The 12,402-nt window shown below is 32.2% G+C and overlaps 1 long non-coding RNA gene across 2 annotated transcripts; it reads left to right on the forward strand.

Annotated features, from left to right (window-relative positions):
* The first annotated feature begins 9,880 nt into the window (after positions 1 to 9,880).
* Positions 9,881 to 10,900, forward strand: LOC128172951 (uncharacterized). 2 transcript variants are annotated; one of them, XR_008242393.1, is made up of 4 exons: positions 9,881 to 10,220; positions 10,381 to 10,399; positions 10,543 to 10,562; positions 10,701 to 10,900. It is a non-coding gene; the product is annotated as an uncharacterized LOC128172951 (long non-coding RNA). The 2 variants fall into 2 exon arrangements; XR_008242392.1 differs by lacking the exon at positions 10,543 to 10,562.
* Positions 10,901 to 12,402: the final 1,502 nt, after the last annotated feature.

The raw sequence follows: 12,402 nt of genomic DNA on the forward strand, positions 1-12,402 counted from the left end.
GAAACAGGGCTCGTGCCCTGTTTTTATTTACAAAGGCTCAATATACCTGTAAAATTCTTTTTCAAACTGATTTATCTATCTTCTTATTCATTTCAAGCATAACTAAACAGTTCGAAAGGTCAAACACATTATTCTTGTTTTAAAACTTGAATTTCTACTTCAGTATTCAAGATATAAACAAAAGCTTTGTTGATATAGCAAAGAGTTGTAAGCTCTGTAACTCGCTTATAACTCAACGAATGTCACATTAATTTTAGTTTTCTATTAAAATGCTTGCTGAAGCATTATACCATTAAAAATGAAAAACAATATGTTTGACCCAAATCGTAACAATGCCCCTTTAAGTCAAGGAAATGTTAATTTCAGTTATTGGATGTGATCACACTGAGTATCAAAAGCGCATGCATTACTCTAGTCGATGTAACTGTTTACACGACGTTTTTGTATAAGCATACGTTCTTACTTCATATAATTGGCACATTTAAGCTGCATTGTCATCATGTGTGTTGTGGATGGCAATCTTCATTGTATATCCTACTTTAGAACTGTTCCTAAAATGTACGTTTGCAAGTAAATGATTCTGAGCAAAAAAAAATGATATAGAAAATGTTCGTGTACCTACAGTCTATTATTTTGGTCTTTATTTTGAGTGTCTACACACGCAAATATTGAAAAATTTCACCCCCCAGTTGTCATGTTAGTTGATTAAAATTTAATCAAATCAATTAACAATAATATATCACTATCTTGCTTATTCGGAATTATATAACCTAGAGTTATCGTTCGTTACACGGATTATCTCTCCATTAGACCAGGTAGAGCGCTATGTAACCATAGTTGAAATATGCGTTTTTGTCAAGCTTAATCAGTTGGTTATGACAATTTAAAAATACAATTATAGGATGGGGTTATACTATTAAATATTAGGGAGATTTGACAAGCAAATTTAATTATACCATCTACTAATAATAAAATGCGGTTGCTGGCGATGACGTGTGTGGTTCCAGGAGAGCGCAGCTGATACATGTACATTTCTTTATCCAGAGAGAACTTGACAGGCAAAGCATTCATAAAGACATAGATTTTTTTTCTGTACCTTTCTATAGAAAATATTTCATTCTATAAGTAGTTTGAAGTACAAAGATTGCAATTATACCCGCGTACTTGCACTGATATTTGGCGGATGTTACTATAATTCCTTTTAATAGATTTCATTTAGATTATTTAATGACTGGTTTCAATTTCATTGTCGTGGGAATTTAAGAAATAATGAATAAAAACATTTGTAACCTACCTGTTACATATACTTACGCATATGACTTATCAAGTTTTCATTAAAGGTGGTATGGGACACTGTCATGTTGTGACGTATTGTTTATCGAAAAAAAAAAAAATGAAGTGTAATTACTTACGATGTTTCCTTCCCAATATTGTCACCTAACAGCGTAGCGTAATGAGTTAGATGGTTAACTATGAATCTGTAAGTCATGATTTCTAATTACGCTCGGGGTTTTACAATTTTTATCTCTCCAAATACTTTTAATTGCTATTTTTTGGTCAAATATTGTACCGGTGAAAGTACTTCAATTTTAATGTCCTTTGATCCACATTAATATCGACAGACGTCCCATACCACCTTGAAGTTGAGTTACGATTTTGTACGACAACATTCATGTTTTTATCTAAATAGTTCATTTCATTCTTTAATTTTTATGAAATGTTATTCCAAAACATGGCTTTGAAGTGCATGACTAATTGATATCAATTTTGTTTTTGTGCATTTCTTTTTAAATTTCAATTATATTATAATATTTTCTCACGCTTTACTATATATTTGGTTCTTATAGATGGTAAGCGAATAAAGTAAAATTCATTCATACAAAGGGGACTGAGATAAAATGGTATACAGTAATACAGGTACAAAACATAAAATGAACAAATAAACAAATAAAACTACGAAACATTTGTATAAGCAATCTCCTTAAATGCTTTGAAAAAGAAAGTATTTCTAATTTAAAACCAAAAACAAATTCTTATTTCGATGGAATCTAAATTATAAAGCAATGAGATCTATGTTCAACTATGTCATTCCTCTTAACCTTGTTATATCTGTTTAACACAGCGAATCAGTTTTGTTAATAAATTTCAATGCTTCTATACTACAATATTAAAATAATAGACTCGAATTTTTGGGCTTTAAGACCGAGAAATTGGAAGAGTACTGTCTTTTGTTTTATATATTTCAAACATCATTATTATAATCTAGTATTGATAAAACATCCTGCATGACAATCGCTTTCTGGCTAGATAACAATACCCACTGCGTGTATTTTTTTTCATGAAAGCATTGGATTTTAAACGAATGCAGCTTAACGGACTAGTGCAAACGTTGTTACTTGAAAGAGAGTGTGAGGTCGGGGCGGGGAACTTTCGGACAGAAAATCTTGACGAACAACAAAGATCACTTCACAAATACCCCAAATACCAGTCCGCGGAGTTGACCGGGGGAGGTTGGGGGGGGGGGGGGGTCTCGTTCATGTATCTTTGAAGTAAATCGGAATCTATACTACTATATTAAAATAATAGACTCGAATTTTTGGTCTTTAATACCGAGAAATTGGAAGAATACTATCTTTTGTTTTATATATTTAAACATCATTGGTACTTGAAGAAGATTACATGTACAAGTTTGTTTTTATTTTTTCTCAGTTAGGCTTTGCTAATTAACTCAATGAAACGATAATTCCTCAAAAAATCCCGGAAATCACCTAGATGTTTTGGATTTTACAATCTTGCTCTTGCGCAATACATTCACGCTAACGGGATCTTCAATTTATGTTTCCACAATATCACATCTGCATGAATAAACTCTGAAATTATAATACAAATACGGGTAAATTTTCATTGGACATTTGCTATATATTCAGTTTATAAATATTAATGATTTCTTATGAGAGAAAGTATAAAATAACAAATATATACATTTCAACTAAGTACTTACTTTTGTCTTCGTGATGACAAAAAATATTTGATTACGCGTGCAAAAAAGTTACATTATATTTGTTAGGAGAGTGAAGATAAAATATGTTTTATCGTAAAAATAATTAATGTCCTACGGACCCAGTTTTACAAAGAAAAAACGTGTACGTTAGTGGAAAGGTGTTGAATTTTTTTATTCTATGGATTATAGTTTTTAGTTGAAATGTATTTGCAGTGTCAAAAAGGTTAGTTGTGATGAATTTAACTGATATTTTCAAGGCAACTTCATAAACTTTCTCCAAAATCGTTCCGGAGCGATTCTGCAATTTTCTGCTACATTACGGGTATAAGGGAGGTTCTAACTGTGGTGAGGGCCTTTCCCGAGACACAGTTAGATTATTCAAATTGAAGAAAGTGTAGTGAAATTAATAGCATCATTGTAGGCTTATAGCTTTGTTACGTAAATGTCAATAATAAGGTGTGTCGATGTACCTATTTCGAAAGTGTCCGATATGCAATGTCAACCCGTGCACGCACGGATCAAAGTCTAGTTATATATAAATAATTTCCATATTATGTTATTGCGTTGTCCTTAGTTTTAAAGTATAGGGAAAATTCATTAGGAATTTCTGTTTCTGTATTTGATTTCTATAAAAAAAGCCGATTTTCAACTCAAGCCCTCTTTGATATTTATAACATGTTTCATTTTGCCGCTACAGGTGGTTGCATTTTATCAGAGAAATCACTAAACCACCAGCAATCTATAGCTTAATAATTGACAAAAAGATGAACTGTTTAAAAGAATAAGAATCAAAATGTCTTTCATTCACAATGTTTAACGATTGACCAACAATATGTTTAACATTATTCATGTTATTGATTGTAATCAAACGCATTATTAGATTTCATAAGATATGCTGACATTGATACTTTTTAATTAAAATAACTTTTGATGTTTTCCTTTTAGTAATTCAAACATTATTTATAATGTTTTTGTTGTAGGAAAGCTCGCAGATTTCATTTATATACTCCCGCACTGAGTTCTTATGTTTAATTACCGAAAGTAATGCATACCTGCTATCAGGGGAAGATAACTCTTTCAGTAACGATAACTCTACCTTATTTGAAGACCGAATAATGTGCATCAGTTTAAATATGAAATATTGTAAACAGTACATGAAGAAAAATATATTTTTTGAAATATAAAAGAGTTAAATATTTATATGTAGACCATAAATAAGCACCTAATTGTCTACGATTTTTTTTCCTTTTCTCGATTACGACAAAGAGCACACGGTTGGTGTGACCAGTCAGCAGAGGATGTTCACTTCTTAATAGCACCTGCTCCTGCCTCTATTTTCAAGAGGTCCATGTTTGCTCTGCTCCTGTTTTGTACTTTTGCAATTTTGATTTTAAACACTGGGAAAGATTTATCTTACATATAAATTAAACGTTGTTCAAATGTTTGATCCAGTAAAATAGGACTCTTAATATCGTTACAAGAGGAAAGACTGTAAAGTTCAGTTTAATTTCACACACAGCTGACATCTTAATATTTTACACTTGGTTTGCTTATACCTTGGTTGATATTTTTAGCGTCATTAATAGAAATGATATGTGAAAAAAACTAGAAAAAGGGGGGGGGGGTGCATTTTTAAAAATCTTCTTCTCAAGAACTACTGATTCCAATTCAACGTAGTTTAGCATAAATTATCCTTATGGGAAGGAAAATATAAATTGCAAAAATTAAGTGCTAATTCTGTTTCAAATCTGAGTTATTACGAAAATAATAATAAAGGAAATGCGTGTTTCAATCAGTTTAATAGCTTCGGGTTCGGTATCCGGTAATCCGGCATCCGATAAAATGGGTAGGCAAGACTTGGTCTGGGCAAAACAAAGATTGGCAGTTATTAATCTGCCAATCTCATTAAAATTTCAGGATATTAGATGGACTAGTATATTTGTATTCGCTGTAAATATTGCTGCAAAATAATGCGTATTTGGAATTGACGATTGTCGATCTGCCTTTGCTTTTATTTTGCCACGGCCCGGGTTTGCATAGCCATTTTACCTAGACTCATATTCCATTTTTCTAAAACGAGGTTCTTTGTTTAAAGCAGCCATGACATTATATACGAAAAAGGGTCGATCTGACTATGATAAATTGCAAAATATATTGTTGCCGATTTTGTGAAGTAAATTGAGGCTAAATATTTCAATGCGTTGACAGTTCTCACACATGACGTTGGTGTTAGCTTGTTCCGATTTTCGTTTCGTTTTCATCATGTTCATTATTTCTGCTTGTAACCTGGGAACTATCGTCTGTATTATTTCGTGATCTTTACGTATCAAATCAAACAGAGACTTTGGTAAATCAAACAGTTAACTGTTTACCTGCGCAAATTAAGCAAAATCTGATGTATCAAAAAATAACGAAATACAATTCATTCTATCGGTAATTCGATCGGCATTATCTTTTGCGTAATGGTAGATTAATGCAATAGGTTTTGTTGCGATGCTCGGCATTTTCTCGAGTTTATTCAGTTTAAATAAAGTTTGACATTGCTGACGGAAATATGTAGGTATATACATGTATATATATGATTCATTTCGAAAAAATAAATTGTGTTCTTTATTTGTTATAGTGAATGTTTCTTGTGTTTAATTATTTTCAATTTCTATTTACTAACCATATTTGAGTGTTAAGCTTTAAATTATAAGCAAGATACAGAGATTTGCTCACAATTCTATGTTTGTACACAGATCTTAAAAACTAAAGATTAAAAAAGTAAAAAATTTGTCAATATTTATTAAGAAAATTTTCAAAGTCTGTTCGTTCAGAAACCAACTTTAACATCTTATTGTATTGTAAACTTAACATTTGTTCGTCATTATTACTCCTACTGTACATGTGATCCTTAACTGTGTTTGTGTACATTTGTATAAACTGATTTTGAACCTCAAATTCCAGTGAACTGGTCTTGAGTGAATAAAAGAATATAAAATCTTAGGCCATTCTCTTTTTCCATTTTAAATGCTGAATAGGAAATACCAAGTTAAAAATCATAAGCTGAATGTAATAAACTCATGTGAGCAAAATATGAATCAAACCTAGGCGAACTGTGAGCTCTGTATCTTGCTTACAATTCTACAATTGACGCTGAAATTTTGGTTCAACATTAGAAAATCTCTATGAATTAGAGTATGTTTAACCAAAATAAAAGAATGATACTGTGAAATCATTAGATTTCGTGGTGGCTTATTTTTCGGGGTATTCGTGGGTACCTCTCATCCACGAAATAACATCCTTCACGAATTGATGAATAAGGGTAATAAAGTCATATTCCCTTTTGTAGATATATATGAATACACGAAATTACGTCCCCACGAACCTGTAAAATTTAAGTCATCCACGAAAATTGGCCCCCCACGAAATTTAATGATTCCATAGTATTCTGTATATATCTACTCTCTGGGGCCCTCTCTTTATACAATAAATAATGTGAAATCTACATCAATTTTGATAGTTTTTCAGACACGAGTAAATAAAAACGACATCTTTAAAACAGTTTCTATATTTCTGACACATTTCTGTTGCGGGGATAAAGTAATTATCGCTATTCCTAAGAATACCACAGTGGAAAATTATCTTGGTTTGTACGCGAAGTAAATAACAGTCATTTAATTATAATGGAGAAGACAAATACATTTTTTGAATGTTTTTAATTTGAGGAATTGAGCACATTGAGGTACAATTTTCTTCTTCGCATCTATACATGTAGGGTTTTTAAAATAAAAAACAATAACTATTATTTTTTTTAATACAATAACTAGTAAGTACTGATTAGTTGATGAAGAAAATGTACCTATATGCTCTCATATATTTTGATCGCTTTACAAAGTGGGGGGGGGGGGGGGGGGGGCAGAACGAAAATATAGGGATTTGGAAGTTAACAGCTTAACAGTATACCTCTACCAAATGTTTAGTTTTATATCTTGCGTAGAAATTTCTTATTCTGGTAAAAAATAGTATTTCATGAAGGTACAATGTCAAAGATTACATGTATACAAAAAAAGTGTAAAATTCGAATACTTTACAATATTTTTTTTTTTGTTTTTCTACCGAGGGACCATATGGCACATCTTTTGAACGCCCATTGTTGCTCAGGTGAGCAATGTGGCCCCATGGGCCTCTTGTTCCCTTTTACGACCTCTGAATCCAATGTACCTACTCAGGATTTTAACGAATTCACTGAGGTTTGTAGATCATTTTCTGTTTAATTGTAAAGAGTCTATAATCAAGGGAATAACTTTTGCGCTCTATTTTTGTGAGATTGGAGTTCATTTAAGTTTATAAAGAGTGTATAGATGTCAAGGTGATTTCCTTCTCGTCGAACTGACGGTTGTTTCATTGGCATTGACATTTGCTAATTCGGTCTGACCAAATACGAATTGCTCTCTGATAGAATTGTATATGTTTTACTTATATTGATTTGTTGATTATAAAGTTAGAAAATTACTAAACGTCTGGTCACAGATCAAGCACAATAATAATAGAAAAACAGTTTTACAAGTCAGTTTTGACGAGACCCACATTACACAGGTGCTCCATATTGTTTGTTACAGGTGCGTCGAACTCGCGATATCAGTCAAAGACGGTTCACAACAGGTTCATAACATTTTCCTAAAAAATAAAGTTAGTATTTCTACGAGGTTTAAACCTAAAAAAACCCACAGTCTTATGTTGAAGAGTGATATAATCAATTTCTTTAACAGCAAATGTTTAGAACTGTCGAAAAAAATATAAAAAAAAACAAAAAAATGACCGAAGCTCACTTGTAAGGCGACTTACCGGTTCGCTGACCTCTTTTGACCTCTCTAATGTGTCAATATACATTTCGATTATTACATTAGTCAAACAATTGTTGATGGAATTATTATTGTCTTGAATTTCCCATTATTTTAATTCTTATTTCTTAATATGTATGGTATACAACATATAATAGGATAGGATAGAGTTTACAGTGTATGTGCTGAAAAGGATGCAGGATTCAGGTAGACGGGCTGTTTCGTCACCTCTTATGACAGCGCAGCACTATAACCTTAGAAATTTCAACCTACATCTTTAAAGATAGACACAAAGGAGTGTTTTCCTTATTTTATTAGACTCTCACACCAATTTAAGTGCCTGTCTCCACTCTAAACAATTGTGTGTTAATTAATCTCATTAAGCTTCTTCCTAACTGACCTATTTATATGTAAAAATTATCCATCAATTAGTTTAAAACACATTAGACATCATTTAGTTTTACCATAAAGTTGCATGGTGAGGGTTTTGATCAAATAATTATTTTTCGAATTTTAGTATTCATAATGCTTCAATAAAACCTTCCTAATGGTCTACCAAAATATGGATGTCGGTCGTAGAGTTGTAAGCAAGATGCAGAGCTTTTTATTCTTTGTCATGTAAACAAGGCTCGTGCCCTGTTTTTTGTTTACATCGGTTCAAAATACCATTAAAAGTTCTGAAGCTGATTTCTTTCTACTCAAATTCTTTTTAAGCATTATATTCGACAGTTCCTAACGTTCATTTCATTAATCATCGGTCTAAAACTGGAATTTTTAATTCATTATTCAAAACGTTAACAAATCATTGTTGACATGACAAACAATTGTGATATCTGTATCTTGCTTATAACACGAATACTAATACTTGAATGTTGATTATTAGCTTATTAGCAATGCCTTCCTGAGTATTGTACATATTAACAACGGAAGAAAAAAAGGATATAAATCGTGCCATTTAAACAGTTTTAATCTTCCTTGAAATAGAGATGAGCTCTTATAAACTTTATACAATCTAATTTTTATTTACAAAATGTTGACAGAAGATTATTAGCGTGTACAGTTTTACATGATGTAATACTTTATACATTTAAATGGTTGATTACCATATGCATGTGATTGCTTTAGGTCAGTGTAACATTCCTAATTGTGAAAGCTGTGTGCCCAGCGACTTGACGTGTAGCCGATGTGTCAGTGGTTACTACCCATACTTCGCCACGTGCACGGCTTGTAGCAAGGGTTGTATAAATGTAACATCCGGGCCCACGTGTGACGCAACTACCGGGATATGTGCCAGAGAATGCACGCCTGGCTGGGTAGGTGAAAGGTGTGATAGATGTGCCAGCAACTACTTCAAGGCGGGAGACACGTGCTACAAATGTAGTGATAGTTGCGCGAATTCCTGCAACGGGACGACAGGAATATGTTTTGGTGGATGTCGGGAAGGATACTGGAACACACGCTGTACGATGACATGCAGCCCGTTTTGCGCAGAGCAGACGTCGTGTTTTCACACCAACGGAACGTGCATAAATGGATGCATGAATGGATTTTATGGTCATGATTGTGAGACTCCATGTGGAGCATGCCCGTGTGATATTATACATGGAACCTGTGTCGGTGAATGTACAGTGGGTTATTACGGCGAGCAGTGCAACAAACAATGTCAAGCGAGCTGTGTCGATAACAAATGCGAACGTTTGAATGGACGTTGTACATCCGACTGCCCGACAGGCTTCTTCGGTGATTTTTGTTCCAAAAATTGTAGCGAGGGCTGCCAAGGAGCTTGCAACCGTGACATGGGAATCTGCACCACAGAGTGCAAGCCGGGGTTTTTCGGCGACACCTGTAAAATTCATTGTAATGTGAACTGTAAAACTGGATATTGTGTAAGGTCTAGTGGTAACTGTGTCGGGGATTGTCGAGATGGATATTTTGGTGAGAAATGTTCCGAATTATGTAAATGTTCTAAGGACGGGAATTCTGATCAAGGTAAGAAATTGGCAATTTCGAATTCTTTATCAAGTTTAACAATAACAAAAAACTGGGCTTAAACAAAAAAGGAAAACTTTTCAAGCTTTCCTTAAAATAAAGAATGTAAAGATAATATTGCTATAGGTCTAATGTCACACATGAGTTGATTAATATTTTTATGAATAGATAAACAGAAAAAAAAATAATAAAAGATGATAAACTTTAACTGCCGAATATAGGTTTTTAATTATATTTTGCAATAAAATTATTAGTAACTGGCCAAAAAATGTGAGTTTCGGATACCGACATAGAACCTCATTCATGCAGTGATATAATTCCTATTGTTATCGGTGGTGTTGTGGCAGTTGTTATCACGTTACTAGGAAGCATCGCTAACTACGTCATTTGGAAAAGAAATAATGGTAAGAATAGTTCTTGCGTAATTTTTTTAAAATGAATTTCATGCATGACACTGTACCTTTTGATCATTGATCTGATTAAAAGAAAAAATACTTACCCAGTAAGAATAAGCAAATGCTATTTTATTTACTTTATTACATATGTGATGTGATTTTGTTGCAGTGGAAACTATGCGGAAAAGGTAAACTATTTCTGTTACCTAATCATTTATTAAATGACCAGCTTTGATTGTCCATTTTTGATTAATTATTGTGTACCTTGTTCTGGAAGAGTTTATATTCTGGTATGATATACTTTATTACTAAATAATACCTGTTGTTGTAGAAACAATAACGGAGAAACAGGTAACTTTTCTTTTTTTTAAATAGCTAAAAAGAAAATATTCTAAACAAGGAATGTAAAAAGTTCCTTGAAGATATAGTTAGATCAAGTTAACTATTATGGAGTTTCGTTTTCTCACAAACAATTTTTGTTGATTACAGTTGCAACCGTAGATACCACGAGATACTACTCAGAGATTCAAGAAGTGGACAACCCCAACAATTACGAGGATTTAAAAATATACACCGAGATATAAGTTGCCGAACTGATATACATCCAACGCGTTTTTTTATTTTCATAAGTAAGATACAAAACATTTTAATTATAATTTGACAGATCCATTTTGCTATCGATAAAAAAAGCTTTTTACGGGCCGCCGGAATATTTAAATATTGTTACTGCGTTTCTGCGGGATAGTTCTTTTTAGTAGAATTAATACTATGCTTATTTTTATGAATTAAAAGTAAATTTGCAAGTAGAAATATGTTTTATGCCTTTAAGAAAATATCACATATTTTTGTTTTGCTCGTAAATGAAAAGAAGGTCATACTAAGTAGATTGTCGTATTTGGTGCGTTTTTATCGAGACTATAATCTATTCGGAAAATTTCGGAGTTCTTCAATGCATCAGGATCGGTATGCGGGACATACTAAAGACCTTACGGGCCGCCGGAAGGCGGTCCGTTATTTGATACACATTTAAATATTGTTACTGTGTGTCTGCGGGATAGTTCTTTTTAGTAGAATTAATACTATGCTTATTTTTATGAATTAAAAGTAAATTTGCATGTAGAAATATGTTTTATGCCTTTTAGAAAAGATCACATATTTTTGTTTTGCTCGTAAATGAAAAGAAGGTCATACTAAGTATATTGTCGTATTGGTGCGTTTTTATCGAGACTATAATCTATTCGGAAAATTTCGGAGTTCTTCAATGCATCAGGATCGGTATGCGGGACATACTAAAGACCTGAATGTCATTAAATTTTATATAAATGATATATTTGAATTTCTATGTACCGTGTTACCTAAAATGACTTTGCGTTTGTATTTATCATATTTCCATTAAAATGTGGTTGAAAGTATCATGGAATGACATTATATCAATTATTAACGTAAGAATATGACAGAAATGAAAATTTGAATTGACTGGAAAAGAACTAAAGCCACGAAGTGCCAAAATCGGCCCTGTCACCAAAATAGGTGAAAGTCTCTCAAATAATACTTTAAGATTTATAGTTTAGAAAACACTTAATTTTTTCCCAATATCTTTTCTAGTTTTCCTTTTACAGTCGTTCAAACTTTGTATTGTTTCTGTTTGTTTAGTATGACTAAGGTCATACACTAATTTTTTTTTATGGACTGAGACAAAATTACATAATAGCATAAAGAAATAAAAGTAATACTGTAATAATTATTTAGTTAATTTTTTACATAGGTCTGATCACCGGGTAAAAACATTTCAAAGATAATATGATTAAATGATAAAAGGAAATTGTGTTCACTCAATTAAGAAGTATGGATGCATATAACTTTTCCGTTACTCCAACTTGGTAAATATAAATGTAACTATAGTTAAATAAATCTTAAGATCAGTAAAATAGTGTATATTGCATGCAAATTAAAATTTATTCTCATTTAAAATACCGCATGTACATGGAAGCAGTAAAAATGTAAATCCCACCAAAGGTAATATATATTCACTTATCATCTTTTAAAAGTAAATATATGGTGATTTCCGGATACAGTGGTGAATTGTTACTTACATACATTTATAAAACTATAAAATATGATTTACCAAGAATGCATTTAGTACAAGTTATAACAATAATCTAATAACCAAATTATAAACAAACATTAAACA

This window comes from Crassostrea angulata, chromosome 2, assembly GCF_025612915.1.
Source record: "Crassostrea angulata isolate pt1a10 chromosome 2, ASM2561291v2, whole genome shotgun sequence".
Taxonomy (NCBI): domain Eukaryota; kingdom Metazoa; phylum Mollusca; class Bivalvia; order Ostreida; family Ostreidae; genus Magallana; species Magallana angulata.